Source organism: Pan paniscus, chromosome 2 (assembly GCF_029289425.2).
Source record: "Pan paniscus chromosome 2, NHGRI_mPanPan1-v2.0_pri, whole genome shotgun sequence".
Taxonomy (NCBI): domain Eukaryota; kingdom Metazoa; phylum Chordata; class Mammalia; order Primates; family Hominidae; genus Pan; species Pan paniscus.
In genome coordinates, this window is record NC_085926.1 from 39,107,690 (window position 1) to 39,123,396 (window position 15,707).

The following is a 15,707-nucleotide window of genomic DNA, read 5'->3' on the forward strand; positions in this document are numbered from 1 at the left end:
GATACCCAGAAGTGATCTAGTTTTGTTTCTGTCCCTGACTGTCTCTTTCCCTCGCTCTCTGGCCTTTAGCTTTTCAATCTGTAAAATGGAGGCATTGGACAAGAGAACCCTCACCAGCTTCAACATTCGTTGACTCAGTTTCTAGAAGATGCTGCCTGCTTATCAGGGAACTGGGCAGGGTTGGGCACTAGAATTAATGAGGGTCTCTCATGCTGCCTACGTTTGCATCCTGTTGAGTTGTATATTGGGGAAACCAGACGAGTCAGAAATCAGGGTAGGGAGTTTGCTGGTGAGGGCTGGAGTGGTGCTTAGAGTGGGGAGCCCAATGGAAGAGAAAGAGAGAACAAGGGAAAATACAGGAGAATAAGAAGAATCAAGTGACGTGTGTTCTCCAGAAAAGCATCTCCCCGTCCTGGGATGGACTCACCAGATGTTCCCCAGATGTTACTGATGATGGGAAACATCTCCCTCTGGGATCCCAAGTAAACTCTTCTTATTCATGGGGAAAAGAAAGGTCTGTTCCAAAGCATTAAGGGTGGGGTCTGGAGCAGCATCCATCTGTGACTATGGCACATATATAGGCAGAAACACACCCACATATCCTCAAGGAATTTCTGAATACTTGGAAGAGTCCTAAGTTTCTCCAACATTCAGCATCCATGAACCACCAATTTTAGGTAAATAAAAATTATCACAAGTTTTAAATAAAAATTTTTTAAATTAAAAATTAATGCTTTATTCCCATTAGTAAAGCTAATCTCAGAGGAAACTAATAATATTAAATATGACAAAATTGAGAATTGACCAGATCCGTTGTAAATTGTTCAGGCTGGAGTGTAGTGGCATGATCTCAAGTCACTGCAACCTCCGTCTCCCAGGTTCGAGCAATTCTCCTGCCTCAGCCTCCCAAGTAGCTGGGACTACAGGCACATGCCACCATGCCTAGCTAATTTTTGTATTTTTAGTAGAGATGGGGTTTCACCATGTTGGCCAGGCTGGTTTTGAATTCCTAACTTCAAGTGATCTGCCCACCTTGCCCTCCCAAAATGGTGGGATTTCAGGCATGAGCCACCATACCTGGCCCATCGTACATTGTTGATGGGAGGGTGAATTGACACAATCAGGGAACTGGGCAGGTTTGGGCACTTGAGTTAATGAGGGTATAATTGGAAACTATTGGAAATAATTCCACTATTCAATATATACCCAGGAGAAACAAGGCGCTTATACACACCAAGAGACATTTAAAATAATGTTATAGCAGTTTTATGTATGTTTTCAGCCCATAACTGAAAACAACACAAATTCTACTAATAGGTAAGTGAAAATTAATTGTTATCATATAATGGGATATTACACAACAACGAAAAATAACGAGCTATTGCTTCATACGATACTATGGTTTGAATGTCCCCGCCAAAACTCAGATTGAAATTTAATTGCCATTGTGTCAATACTGGGAGGTGTGACCTTTGAAAGAGGAGTAACTATAATTCCACTTATTTTATTACATTTTAAAGCAGGTGAATTAAAGCACAGTGATAGATAATGTTGCCTTGGGGATATTGACTGGGAAGGGGCACAAGAGCCTTCTGGGATGCTAGAGATGTTCTATATCTTGATCTGTGTAGCAATTGGACAGGTATATACATGTGTAAAGATTCAAGTTCCTTACTGAAGATTTGTTCACTTTAAGTTTTACCCTGATTTTTTTTTTTTTTAAAGAGAGGAGAAGTTAGTGTCAATCACAGTGCCATTATTGTGAAAATGGAGCCAGTGTTTTCAGCCTTTCACCGATAATCTACATCTAGACCAGTGAGGTATATCTGGGGTCCACAGGTCAGGTTCAACTGTTTGGTTTCTCTTCATCTAAATTAGTGTGATGGTCTGGAGAGTTTTCCAACACCTACAGCCAATTATCTGATTCTCCAGACACCAGCTGGGTGTTCAACAATTCAACTTTAACACTAACTTCCCAGCATTAGTGCAGACCCCACAGCTTCAGGGCTCAGTCTCACAAGACTGACCATTCCTCTCAGACACCAGTCACAAGTTCCAGGCTTATTGTACTTCTGACCAACCAGCTATAAAGCTGGAGTTCCCACAGCCCCCTCCTAAAGTTCAATAATTTGCTGGAATGGCTCACAGAACTCAGGGAGACGCTTTAGTTACCAGTTTATTATAAAGAATGCAAACGAAGAGCCAGACGACGAGAAACAGATTAAGGTTCAGAAGTGTCTGGAGCACTGGGGTCTGCTTCCCTCTTGGTATGTGGATGTGTTCACCAGCCTAGAAGCTCATTCCGTCTTATTGTTCAGGAGTTTTTGTAGAGCTTAATCTCTAGTCCCCTTCCCCCTCCTGGAGGTTGATGGGTAGAGTTGAAAGTTCTAGCCTTCTAATCCCTTGGTCTTTCTGGTGATCAACCTCATTCTGAGGCTAAGGGCCCCACCCTTAATCACTTTATTATAATAGCATAGACTCAGGTGTGATTGTAAGGGGCTCCTGATGGATAAATCCTGTCACTCAGGAAACTCCAAGGGAAATTCCAAAGGAACTCTGAGCAAGAAAGTAGGGACAAAGACCAAATATATTTCTTATTTTGCCACAGATGGGTAAGAATTTTATTCCATTCATGACTCTCAAGTGCAAGGAGCTTCAAGTTATTTTTCATCTAAGAGTTTCATAGTTTTAGCTCTTACGTTTAGGTCTTTAATCCATTTATAGTTAAATTTTATATGATAATAAGCTAAGGGTCCAACTTCATTATTTTGCATATGAATATCTAGTTTTCCCAACATGATTTGTTAAAAAGAATTCCCCCTCCCCCAAATCAAATCCGAGCAGCTAAGTCTCAAGGGGAGCTTCCCCTTCAGTCAGCAGAGACACTCTCCTGTGTGCCATCCCAACCCCACCCCTCTGAGGTCTATCTGAAGAATGGGGATGCCTTCCCCTGTCTAGGATGACCTAGCTGTCTGATTTTCAGTCCATACTGTCTGCTTGTGGCTAATATTCTCCTTCTCCAAGCCCATGGATCCACTGAGCATAGAAGATGGGCCCTGCTATTTCTGAGCTATCCTTGGTTGTGCAGAGGGAAGGGAAGACTTTTATGAGGCTGCGAATAGGGACTAAGTTCCTGGCTTCCTAGGGGGCTCAAATATTCCTCTCTGGACAACCCCACCCCAACTACCTCCTCCTCTCCATAGTCCTGAGGGGAATTCTGCTCCTCTCCACCTTGCCTTTTACTCTTCCCCCTCCTCAAAGGAATTCCCCTCTCTAGGCCTTCATCTTGGTTGGAGACCCACCCCAGCCCTCTCAACAGGCTAAGGCAATTGTTCTCAAGTTCTAACCCCTGACCATCAGCATCAGCATCACTGGAGAAGCTGTTAGAAATGCAGATTCTTGGGTCTTTCCTAGACCTACTGAATCAGAAATTCTGCAAGTGGGGCCCAGCAACCTGGGTTTTAACAAGCCCTCCAATTGATTCTTATGCACATCAAATTTTGAGGCCCACTGAGCATTGCATTGGAAAGCAAAAACTCGGAAAGGAGACTGTCTTAAAGCACATTTCTTGAACATTCTTATTTATCTAAATTGGAAGACTTTTGTGCATAGATCTGTAGGTTAAAAATCCAAGCGGTTGAGTTCTGGGTCAAAGGAGTTTGAAAGACATTGCCAAATCACCATCCCAAAAATTGCACCAATTTCACTCTCAACCAATAGTGTCTGAGGGTGACTGTTTCCCAACACCCTCCCTGGCACTGGGTGCTATCAAACTGTGAATCTCTGCCAATCTGATAGGAGAAACAATCTTACTGTTTCAGTCGGCATTTCTCTTTTTACGAGTGAAGTTGAAGCTTTTAAAAGCCATTTCTATTTCTCAGTAAACTGCTGGTTTATATTCCTTACTCATTTTGTCTTGAGTTGCTTTAGGTCTTTGAGGATGAGGGAGGTGAGCTTGTCTGTCTGTTACACAGTAGCACTTATTATTGGTTTGTCTTTCACCTTGCTTTATAGAATGCTTTACCGTACAGAAGTCTTTTTTTTTTCTTTTTTTTGAGACAAGAGTCTCGCTCTGTCGCCCAGGGTGGCTGGAATACAGTGGCAAGATCTCGGCTCACTGCATCCTCAACCTCTAGGGTTCAAGCAGTCCTCCCACCTCAGCCTCCCAGGTAGCTGGGACCACAGGTGCACACCACCACCCCCAACTCATTTTTTTTTTTTATTACTTGTAGAGACCAGGTCTTGCTATGTAGCTAGGCTGGTCTTGCGCTCCTTGGCTCAAGCAATCGTCCCACCTCAGCCTCTCAAAGTGTTAGGATTACACATGTGAGCCTAAATTTTTATATAGCCACATTTCATAAATGTTTACTTTAGGGATCCTGGATTTTATTTGCTGAATTCTTTATCATACTATTATAAATAAATTTACTTATTGTTTCTCTATGGTCTTATGGTTTTATTTTTTATATATATCCTTTATCCACCTGGAATTTATTTTGATTTAGGGAATAGTGTTCCCATTATATTTTTCCCCCAAATGGGTAGCTAATTTTACTACCACCTTTCTCTACTAATTTAGAATGTCACCTTAAACGTAAACTGAATTCTGATATGTGTTGGGATCTATTTCTGATTTTCTATTCTGGTTTACTGAGTTGTCTATTTCACCTTTGGATACCAAATTGCTTTACAAATTATAATTTCATAATATTTTTATCATCTGATACATCTAGCCTCATCTTGTTGCTTTTCTTTTTCAGGGCTTTCCTGGCTCTTATTTATTTCCTCATTTGGTTGTCATATAATTTTTGACAAGTTCCTCACCTGACTAACAAACGAATCCAATGGGTATTTTGATTAGAGTCACAGTGAGTAAATGGATTGAGAAAGCACTGACATTTTTTATTTTTAAATTTTTAAAATATGGAGTTGAGGTCTCACTATGTTGCTCAGGCTGATCTCAAATTCCTGGCCTCAAGTGATCCTCCCTAAGTTCTGGGATTACAGGAATGAGCCATTGTGCCCAGCCAACACTGACATTTTTATAATATTGAGTCTTTCTATTCAAAAGCACAGAATAGGCCGGGCACAGTGGCTTATACCTGTAATCCCAGCACTTTGGGAGGCTGAGGCAGGTGGATCACCTGAGGTCAGGAGTTCGAGACCAGCCTGGCCAACATGGTGAAACCCTGTCTCTACTAAAAATACAAAAATTAGCTGGGTGTGGTGGCAGGCGCCTGTAATCCCAGCTACTCGGGAGGCTGAGGCAGGAGAATCGCTTGAACCCAGAAGGCGGAGTTTGCAGTGAGCCGAGATTGCGCCATTGCACTCCAGCCTGGGGGACAAGAGTGAGACTCCGTCTCAAAAAAAAAAAAAAAAATTAGCCAGGCATGGTGGCGGGTGCCTGTAATCCCAGCTACTTGGGAGGCTGAGGCAGAAGAACCACTTGAACCCCGGAGGCAGAGGTTGCAGTGAGCTGAAATCACACCACTGCACTCCAGCCTGGGTGACAAGAGGAAGACACTGTCTCAAAAAAAAAACAAAAAACACAGAGTAGTCTGGCTACAGTGGCTCACACCTGTAATCCCAGCACTTTGGGAGGCCAAGGTGGGAGGATCACATGCATCCAGGAGTTTGAGACCAGCCTGGACAACATAGGGAGACCCTGTCTCTACAAAAATTCGAAACTTTGTGGTGTGTGGTGGCATATGCCTGTAGTTCCAGCTACTCGGGAGGCTGAGGTGGGAGGATCACTTGAGTCCAGAAGGTTGAGGCTGCAGTGAGTCATTATCATGCCACTGCACTCCAGCCTGGGAGACAGAGTGAGACCCTGTCTCAAAACAAAACAAAAAACAAAAGCCTAGAATAGAATGTTCTCTATTATTTTATTTATTTTTATTTTTAGAGACAGGATCTCACTTTGTTGCCCAGGCTGCAGTGCAGTGGTGGGCTCATAGCTCACTGCAGACTCAAACTCCTGGGCTCAAGCAATCCTCTTACTTTAGCTTCCCAAGTAGCTGGGACTACTGGCGTGCACCATCACATTTGGCTAATTTTGTTTGTTTTTAGCAGTGGTCAGGCTTCACTGTGTTGCCCAGACTGGTCTTAAACTCCTGAGCTCAAGCCATCCTCCCGCTTTGGCCTCCCAAAATGCTGGGAGCACTTTGCCCAGCATTCTGTATAATTTTAATATTATCTTTGTAAAGGCCCTTATATGTCTTTTAAATATTTTTCTAAATATTTTGTCTTTTTGATTGCCATTATAACTGTAATTTCTATCATATATTTCTGATAGATTTTATATATATACATATATTATTTATATAAAGTAAAGTAAAGGAGAGCTACTGGGTTTTGTATATGAACCTTGGAAACTGCCATCATCTTTATTTATTTATTTTTTTGAGATGGGGTCTTGCTTTGTTGCCCAGTGGCACAATCTTGGCTCACTGCAACCTCTGCCTCCTGGACTCAAGTGATCCTTCCACCTCAGCATCCCTAGTACCTGGCACCACAGGTGCTCGCCATCATGCCTAGCTAATTTTTGTATTTTTTGTAGAGACAGAGTTTCGCCATGTTTCCAGGCTGGTTTCGAACTTCTGGGCTCAAGAAATCCACCTGCTTCAACCTCCCAAAGTGCTGGGATTACAGGCATGAGCCACCGCGCCCGAGCCATCCTGAATTACTGTCTCTCTAATAGTTGGGAATTTTCCAATCACATCATCTACATATAAATTTGCTTCCTCTTTCCAGTATTTACATCACATTTCTCTTTTTTGTCTAATTACACTGGCATGAACTGCTAGAGCCATGTTAAATGATAATGATCATGATGGCTGCTTTCACCTTGCTTTTTATTTTTTGGCTTAAAACAATAGAAATTTATTCTCTCACAGTTCTGGAGGCCAGAAGTCCTAAGTCAAGGTGTTGGCACTGCTGTTTCCTTCTGGATGCTGCGAGGGAAAACCATTCCCTGCCTCTCTTGCAGTTTCTGGTGTCTGCCGGCCCTCCTCGGCACTCCTTGGCTTGTGGCCGCGTCCCTCTGGGCTCTGCTCTGTCTTCACGTTGCCTTCTCCCCTGTGGGCCTTTTCTCCTCTTCTCTTCTGAAGACACTTATCATTGGATTTAGGGCCCATCTCAATGCATGATGATGGCATCAAGATTGTTAACGGAATTACACCCACAAAACTCCTTTCATACATTCACAGCTTCCAGGAGGACATTATCTTTGGAGGCACTACCTTCAACCTGATGCCTTTTCCTGAAATGACTTTTTTCTTTTTACATTTGGCTACTGTGGTATAAACTGTTGTCCCATCCGAATGACCTGACATGCACCTGAAACATGTTTGAAAACGCAACGTTTGTTAGTGCAGTCAGCTCCCCTCTGGAACCTTTCAGCTAATCTGTCACCTTACAGCTCTTGGTTTAATCCTCCTCTTACCTGGGTATAGGATGTGCCCACAATGTCAGGCCTTTTCGTTCTCTCTCTATATATAATTTTTTCTTTCAATAGCTTGTGGGGTCCCAGGGGGTTTTGGTTTCATGGATGAATTATATAGTGGGGAAGTCTGAGATTTTAGTGCATCTCTCGCCCAAGTAGTGTATATTGTCCCAATATCTGTCACCCCTTTTCCACCCCCCTACTTCTGAGTCTTCAAAGTTTATTACACCATGCTGTTTGCCTTTGTGTACCCACAGCTTAGCTCTCACTTATAAGTGAGAACATACAGTATTTGGTTTTCCACTCCTGAGTTACTTCACTTAGAATAATGGCCTCCAGCTTCATCCAAGTTGCTGCAAAAGACATTATTTCATTCTTTTTTACAGCTGAGTAATATTCTATGGTATATATACCACATTTTCTCTATTCACTCATTAGTCGATGGACATTTAGGTTGGTTCCATATCTTTGCAATTGTGAATTGTGCTGCTGTAAACATGCATGTGCTGGTGTCTTTTTCATATAATGACTTCTCTTCCTTTGTGTAGATACCCAGTAATGGGATTGTCAGATCAAATGGTAGATTGAGTTCTTTAAGAAATCTCCATACTGTTTTCCATAGACGTTGTACTAATTTACATTCCCACCAACAGTGTATAAGCATTCCCATCTCACCACATCCACACCATCATCTGTCGTTTTTTGGCTTTTTAATAATGGCCATTCTGGCTAGGGTAAGGTGGTATCTTACTGTGGTTTTACTTATTTCATTGTTATTATTTTTTTTTGAGACAAGGTCTCACTCTGTCACCCAGGCTGGAATGTGGTGGCATAATCACGGCTCACTGCAGCCTTGACCTCCCTGGCTCAAGTGATCCTCCCACCTCAGCTTCCTGACTAGCTGGAACTACAGGCACATGCCACTATGCCCCACAAATTTTTGAATTTTTGTAGAGACAGGGGGTCTCCCTATGTTGCCCAGGCTGGTCTCGAACTCCTAGATGCAAGCAATCCCAAACTGCTGGGATTACAGGCATGAGCCACCACACCCGGCCTAAACTAGATTCTTCAGGTGGATACCACTCTTGCTCCTGTTTAACTTTTTTTTTTTTTTTTTTGCCTCGTTTCACATTTTTATATTTAATTTAATTTTGGCTGATGGTAACATTGCAGCCTCAGCTTAGTATTTTCTGGTACACCTTGGTTTGTATTTTATTTTTAACCTTTCTGAGTTATTTTGGCAAAGATGCATCTCTTGCACACATCATACACTTTTTAAGACACTTTTATCATTCGATGTGAGAATCATTTTTCTATCGTGAGTAGTTTTATCCCATTTACATGTGCTGATATAACTGACATATTCGCCTTAACCGTGTCTTCTTATCTTGTTTTCTATTTAAATACTGCTTGTGTTTTCTATGTTTTACCCTGTGTATTTTTGTCTTCTTCGGTATGCATGTGTGTGTGCGCCTATATGTTTGTATTTTTGTCTGATTATTTGAAGGTTCATAAGTCTGTTTTTAATATTTCTAGTGGTTGCTTTTATATCAATTTATTTCTCTGCCAAGAGAAGAAAACATTTAGATGTAGGAAAAGAGTTGTATTCTCAAAGGCTAAGCTTTGGCACCACAGTTCTGTCTTCAAAATCTTGATGTCTTTTTCTCAATATGAAAGAGGTTGATAGCCTTGCCCAGAAGCCAAAAGTTCAGGGTAATCAAGATACTGAATGTGCCACTGAGATGCTGCTTGAACTAGCCACCTACATCAAAGAGCTATCAGTACCACAAAGGGATGCTGTATCTCATCTCTTCTTTCAAAACCTCATGTGAATATCTTTCCTTCAGCAACCAGCATACTTTGTTCAACAGTGTCTTTGACTTACTGTCCATTTCTCTACACAGTATTCTGAGAAGACATAATAGGAGAGGCCATGAATTGAAAGCATTGACTCTTCTTGCTATTTGTTTCTATATATATCGAGATTAGGAGCCAGATTGTTGCCTGACAGCTGGTCTTTGTGAATACAGTGGTGTATGGTTGACATTCAGCTGCAAGTTTTTTTTTTTTTTTTAAATCTGTGAATTGATGCTGGTTGGTCAGTCAGTATACCAAAAGATAATAGCACACTTAAAACCAAGATGAGGCGGCTCTGCCTATGGAGTAGCCATTATTTTATTCCTTTACTTTCTTAATAAACTTGTTTTCACTTTAAAAAAAAAAAGGCTTGTTTTAGGAAGCCTGATTTTAGGAAGGCTTGTTTACAAGGGGACTATTTACAGTCTTGCAGATGTAGAAGTATGCCAAGAGATGATACAATAAACTGGAGAAGCAGTAGCAAAGCTGTTACCACCAACAGGCCTGAAGAAAAAAAGGGTGGAAGGTGTCATCAGAAGGGAGAGAACCGATGGAGTGGGCTGTCTTGGGAGGACCAGTGGCCTCCTGTTGAAGGATGCATCCAACCCATGGTGACTCACAGGCAGGAAGCCAGGGGATTAAGTGCCCTGATCTCACTCTCTTCCTTCTCCATTTCCTGCTGGGGATTGCCATTGCCGAACCCAACTGGGAGCCAGAAGCTCATTCATCTAATCTTGCAAAGGAATTCGGTGATAAACAGCATAAAAAGTTAACAAGCACATTTCCCTCATGTGTCTTGAAAATATGTGAAGAGCTGACTCACACTCCACACACCAGTGGTGCACCCATTAGCAATGTCTGCAACTATCAGTGATGGAAAACAAGTTACAGTGGCTTTAAACATAGAGAGGTTGACTTCTATACTATAGCAGGCAGTCTTGAAGTAGGCAACCACTGACATTCAGTGGCTCAATAATGGCAGTGCGGATGTGCCTAGAATTATTTCAGCTTTTACCTTGTACTGGTTGCTTCATATTTGCAAGATGGCTGCCCAGCCCCAGGCATGGTCAACTTAGGAAGAAGGAGGGAAAGAGGTACCAGCATGTATGCCTAATTATTAAGAAAACAAAAATTTTCAAGAAGTACCCTCAGCAGACTTCCCATCACATTTCATTGATCAGAATGGGGCTTCGTGGTCTCCTATAGTAGCAAGGAAGACTGGAAAGGTGGAAAATGGGTTGATCATGCCTGATTTAGATGACTTGTAATTAATTGCTTGAGACTGGAGACTTTGGTGCATGGATCAAAATCAGGGATTTGTCATCAAGAAGGCAGGGATGGGATGAATTCTTGACAATGAATGAGGCTTACCACAAGTGGTTGTATTCAACAATGAAGCCAATTGTGTGCTAGCACTCACTCAGGACAGCAATTGCTCTTTCACAGAATGTGCCATTGATTTTCTGTGACAGCCAAAAGTGTTGTTTGATCCAGTAATTTCATCAAGAGCTTGCTCTGCTTTTTCTGTAATCATCATATTCCCTGGTAGCCTATGACTCAGTTTATAAGCCATGGTGTGAATTGTGTTGATTTTCACTGTAAGTTGGACAAGTTTAATGATGCCTTTGTGGTTTCAATCTTTTCTCTGTCTTTAGTGAGAAAGTGCATCCCTATCACAGTAGACTTTATTTTACTCACATTCAGGAAAAGCTTGATTGGTTTTCTAACTAGTTTACAGGGTCTGATGCAAACAAATATGATGCAAAGGCCTCACTGGGCATCATGCCACTATCTGACAAGTTTCACAATAGACGATGCCTCAAGAGGAAATGCATTACAAGCTAACAAAATCCTATTTTTGGATATTCATTCCCATACCCTTATTTCTGATTCGTACTTTTTTTCCTACTTGTATAAAATCATCTGATTTAACCACTCATCTGCCCTAATATATATAATCACACTTTATATTGCAGTATTTTTGTTACTATTTTCAATAATACTTTTATTCTTTAATGAACCTTTTTTGAACGATGGATCTATCTTTATGATTTGGGGCCATACTGCCATTATTATATGATATAATAACAATAATAGTAACAATAAAATGGAAATATAATAAGTATAAACAATACCATGAAAACAGTATGAAAATGTTTTATCAAGTTGGACTACAGCTAATGGTATTTATTCTCTTTACTAAATACAAGCTGAGCTAAACTGCTTAATTCAGCTCTGATGGCCCAGGTGCATGCTACAAGACCATGATAATTATTACAAAGGTATTGAGATTTCTCTGGAAATTATCATTGATCTCACATTTATGAAATGTATGTGAACAAAATTTCTTGTCTGTGTAGCAACCTCTGTGTAGCCATGCCCTGCTTGTATCCCCTTGGGCTTCATAGTTCTCACACCTCCTGATGGTTTCTCACCGCAAACACAGGTGACTCTGCCTGAGTGATGTTTCTGGTCACAGGACCATGCTCCACAGGCACACAGGGCAGGCTGGACATGCCCCTGAATACAGCCCTTAGGTGACAATGGGTTAGGGTAGCCACTGAGGGGTGTTCCAGACAGCATCCCAGATGTCCCAGGGAGATTGAGCTGCAGTTGCCCACCCTGGTAATTTACTCATCAACACACCCTGTGTTGGTTTCCTTCCCTTCCCTGCCCATCTTCCTTTCTTTCCATGAGTGCTTCCTGGGATCCAAGTGAAACACTCAAATCTTTGTCTCTGGGTTTGCTTCTGAGGGAAATGAGCTCGAGGCAGTTTTTTCTTTGAAATATCCCTGCCGGCTCTGAGATTCATGGAACACATTTTAGGAAAAACTATTCTAGACAACTCTGCTCATTTCATCAATGAGCGGACTGTGGCCCAGAGTCGGGGCCCTGAAGTGCCTAGGGTTACTCTATGGTGAGGGACAGACCCAGCGGCCCTGGTGTTTGTATGGAACCAGCATAGACTGATGTCCTGATGCCCTTGGGGGCTGCCTTGGACGTGTAACCTGAACTCCCCCAACCAGGCAAGACACACAGGGGCCTCAGCCCTTCTTAGACTTACCTGGAAGATCCACTGAGGACAGGGAGCTCCTGGCATAAGCTGGGGCAGGAGGGGAATAAGAGAAGAGGAAGCTAAGGCTGGAAGGGGTCTCCAGCCAGCGAAGGGCTGGGCCTGACCACTCTGTACCTCCTCTCTCCCCTGAACCCCTCTCACCTCGCTTTCCCAGCTCTTGTGTTTTTCTCCTTCTGCTCCTGCCCTCACCATTGAAATGAAGGGTTTTCTGGTCCGTTCCTTCCTGGATCTTTCCTAAAGAAGTCCCCACACAAACAGCCCACATAGAGATCTCTTCGGCTTATGATGGAGTTAAGTCCTGATAAACCCATCATAAATTGAAAATATCATTAGTCAAAAATGCATTTAATACACCTAACCTACTAAACAACATAGCTTAGCCTCTCCTACTTTAAATGTGTTCAGAACATTTATACTAGCCTACAGCTGGGCAAAATCATCTAACACTTTTAAGACTATTTTACAATAAAGTGTTGCATATGTCATGTAATTTATTAAATACTAAAAGTGAAAAATGGAATAGTTGTATGGGTACTTGAAGTACGGTTTCTACTAAATGTGTATAGCTTTCACACTATAGTGAAGTACAAAAATTGTAAATAGAACCATAGTAAGTAGGAGATCATCTGTGTACGCACTCGTTTCTTTCTGGGATTAGACCCTGGCTCTGTGGATCTCAAAGAAACTGAGAGGGGGCTGGGCGTGGTGGCTCACACTTATAATCCCAGCACTTTGGGAGGCCAAGGAGGGTGAATCGCCTGAGGTCAGAAGTTCGAGACCAGCGTGGCCAACGTGGTGAGACCTTGTCTCTACTAAATATACAAAAATTAACCGGGCATGGTGGGGCATGCCTGTAATCCCAGCTACTCGGTAGGTTGAGGCAGGAGAATTGCTTGAACCCAGGAGGCAGAGGTTGTAGTGAGCCGAGATTGCGCCACTGCACTCCAGCCTGGACAACAAGAGTGAAACTCTGTCTCAAAAAAAAAAAAAAAAAAAAAAAAAAAAAAGAAGAAGAAGAAGAAGAAAAAGAAAAAGAAAAAGAAACTGAGATGGATTCATGTCCCACAGAACAAGGCATTTTTCTCTGTGCTTCATCTTTTCCTATTTCCTATGAGAGAAGCTTGTGACCCTGTCAACCATTTCCAGAAGAAGAAATTGGCTTCTAACCTAGTTTTCTAAATAACCGATTGGAAATGTCTAACCTATGGACCTTTTCTTATTTCCATTTGACAGACTAAGGCCAAGAAAGAGGTTATATCATGAACCCATGACCTGACTCCAGACAATGATTTTGCCATTCCAACTTCAGAGGAAGCTTTGGAAGGAGTTTAAACCATAAGCTTACCCTCTCAATCATCCACTACCCCAAGGTAAGTAGGGCCTATTAGAATCATGGCCCTGCTGGTAAAATCACCCGCTCTCCTAGCTGTGTCCTGTCCAGATCCCTCACCTCAGGTTTTGTTTGTTTGTTTGTTCGTTTGTTTGTTTTTTGAGACAGAGTCTCACCTCTCACCCTGTTGCCCAGGCTGGACTGCAGTGGCACAATCTCAGCTCACTGCAACCTCCACCTCCTGGGTTCAGGCGATTCTCCTGCCTCAGCCTCCCAAGTAGCTGGGACTACAGGCACCTGCCACCATGCCCGGCTAATTTTTGTATTTTTAGTAGAGACAAGGTTTCACCATGTTGGCCAGGCTGGTCTCGAAATCCTGATCTCAGATGATCCACCCGCCTTGGCCTCCCAAAGTGCTGGGATTACCGGCGTGAGCCACTGCACCTGGCTCTCACCTTAGTTCTTATGGGGCCAACTGGGATGTCATCCTAAGGAACTGGAGCATAAATGTCCAGGGCCAGCTCTTGCAAGAGGAAATTCATTTATATAACAGTTACTGAATCCTGCAGGGCCCTAGGCTCACATGCAGAATGATAGAGGGTTCAGGAGATGAACCTTAAAGAATCGAATGCATTCCTGCCCTCCCGCGGTGAGCGCATAGGCTAAGAAGTGGGATAGTTCCCATACTACAGGCTAGAGCATACTAAAGGCAACAACAATAATAATGGCTGTGATGGTTTAAAAACATGCCTACACATTCTTTCATGCTTTTTTTTTTTTTTTTTTTTGCAATTAAGTCTTTTTTTTTTTTTTGCCAGGCTAGAGTGCAGTGGCATAATCTTGCCTCATTGCAACCTCCACCTCCCAGGTTCAAGCAATTCTCCTGCCTCAGCCTCCCAAGTAGCCAGGATTACAGGCGTGTATCACCATGCCTGACACATTTTGTGTTTTTGGTGGAGATAGTCACCATGTTGCCCAGGCTGGTCTTGAACTCCTGACCTCAAGTGATCCACCCACCTCGGCCTCCTCAAGTGCTGAGATTACAGGCATGAGCCACCACGCCTGGCCACATGCTCTTCTTATCAAAATCAGAATCTAACATCCCTCCCCTTGAAAACAGGCCAGGTGGCTGGGCGCAGTGTCTCACACCTGTAATCCTAGCACTTTGGGAGGCTGAGGTGGGTGGATCACAAGGTCAGGAGTTCGAGACCAGCCTGACCAACATGGTGAAACCCTGTCTCTACTAAAAATACAAAAATTAGCCAGGCGTGGTGGCGCGCGCCTGTAATCCCAGCTACTTGGGAGGCTGAGGCAGGAGAATCTCTTGAACCCTGGAGGCAGAGGTTGCAGTAAACTGAGATCATGCCATTGCACTCCAGCTTGGGCGACAGAGCGAGACTCCGTCTCAATAAAAAGAAAGAAAATGGGCCAGACTTAGTGACTTGCTTCTAATAAATAGAACGTAAAATAAGTGATAGTGTGTGATTTCTAAGGCTAAGTTAGAAATGGTGATATAGCTTCTACTTAGCTTTTTCTTGGAATACTCGCTTTTGAAACTCAGCCACCATATTGTGAGGAAGCCTGGGCTACCTGGCACACACCTCACATGTAGGTGTCCTGGCCAATGGCCCCAGCTGACAGCCAGCATCAACTGCCAGATTCATAAGTGAACACAGTTTCAGATGATTCTCACCTCTAGCCTTCATGTCTTTCCAGTTATGAGCTATTCTCATCAAGTTCTGCCCAAATTATAGATTTATGAGCAAAATAAATGTATGAAGCCACTACATTTGTCAATTGGTTATGCAGCAACAGATAACTGGAACCATACTAAAGTGTATTGAGTATCTTCTACAAGCGAGTGTGCTAAACACATTACAGGGTTATAATCACATTTAATCCTCCCAACAATCCTATAGGTAGATATTATGGGATGTCTACCTTATAGAGAACTGAAGCTCAGAGCAATTAAGTGACTTGATGGAATCATAGAGCTTGTT

At 42.6% G+C, this 15,707-nt stretch overlaps 1 long non-coding RNA gene across 1 annotated transcript in view; it reads left to right on the plus strand.

Moving 5' to 3' along the window:
- The window catches only part of LOC129397391 (uncharacterized), a 29,229-nt gene that overhangs the window by 9,366 nt on the left and 4,156 nt on the right, over window positions 1-15,707 (plus strand). Inside the window, exon 2 of the long non-coding RNA XR_008624723.1 lies at window positions 13,611-13,747. This is a non-coding gene — a long non-coding RNA (uncharacterized LOC129397391). The remainder of the gene's footprint in view (window positions 1-13,610; window positions 13,748-15,707) is intronic.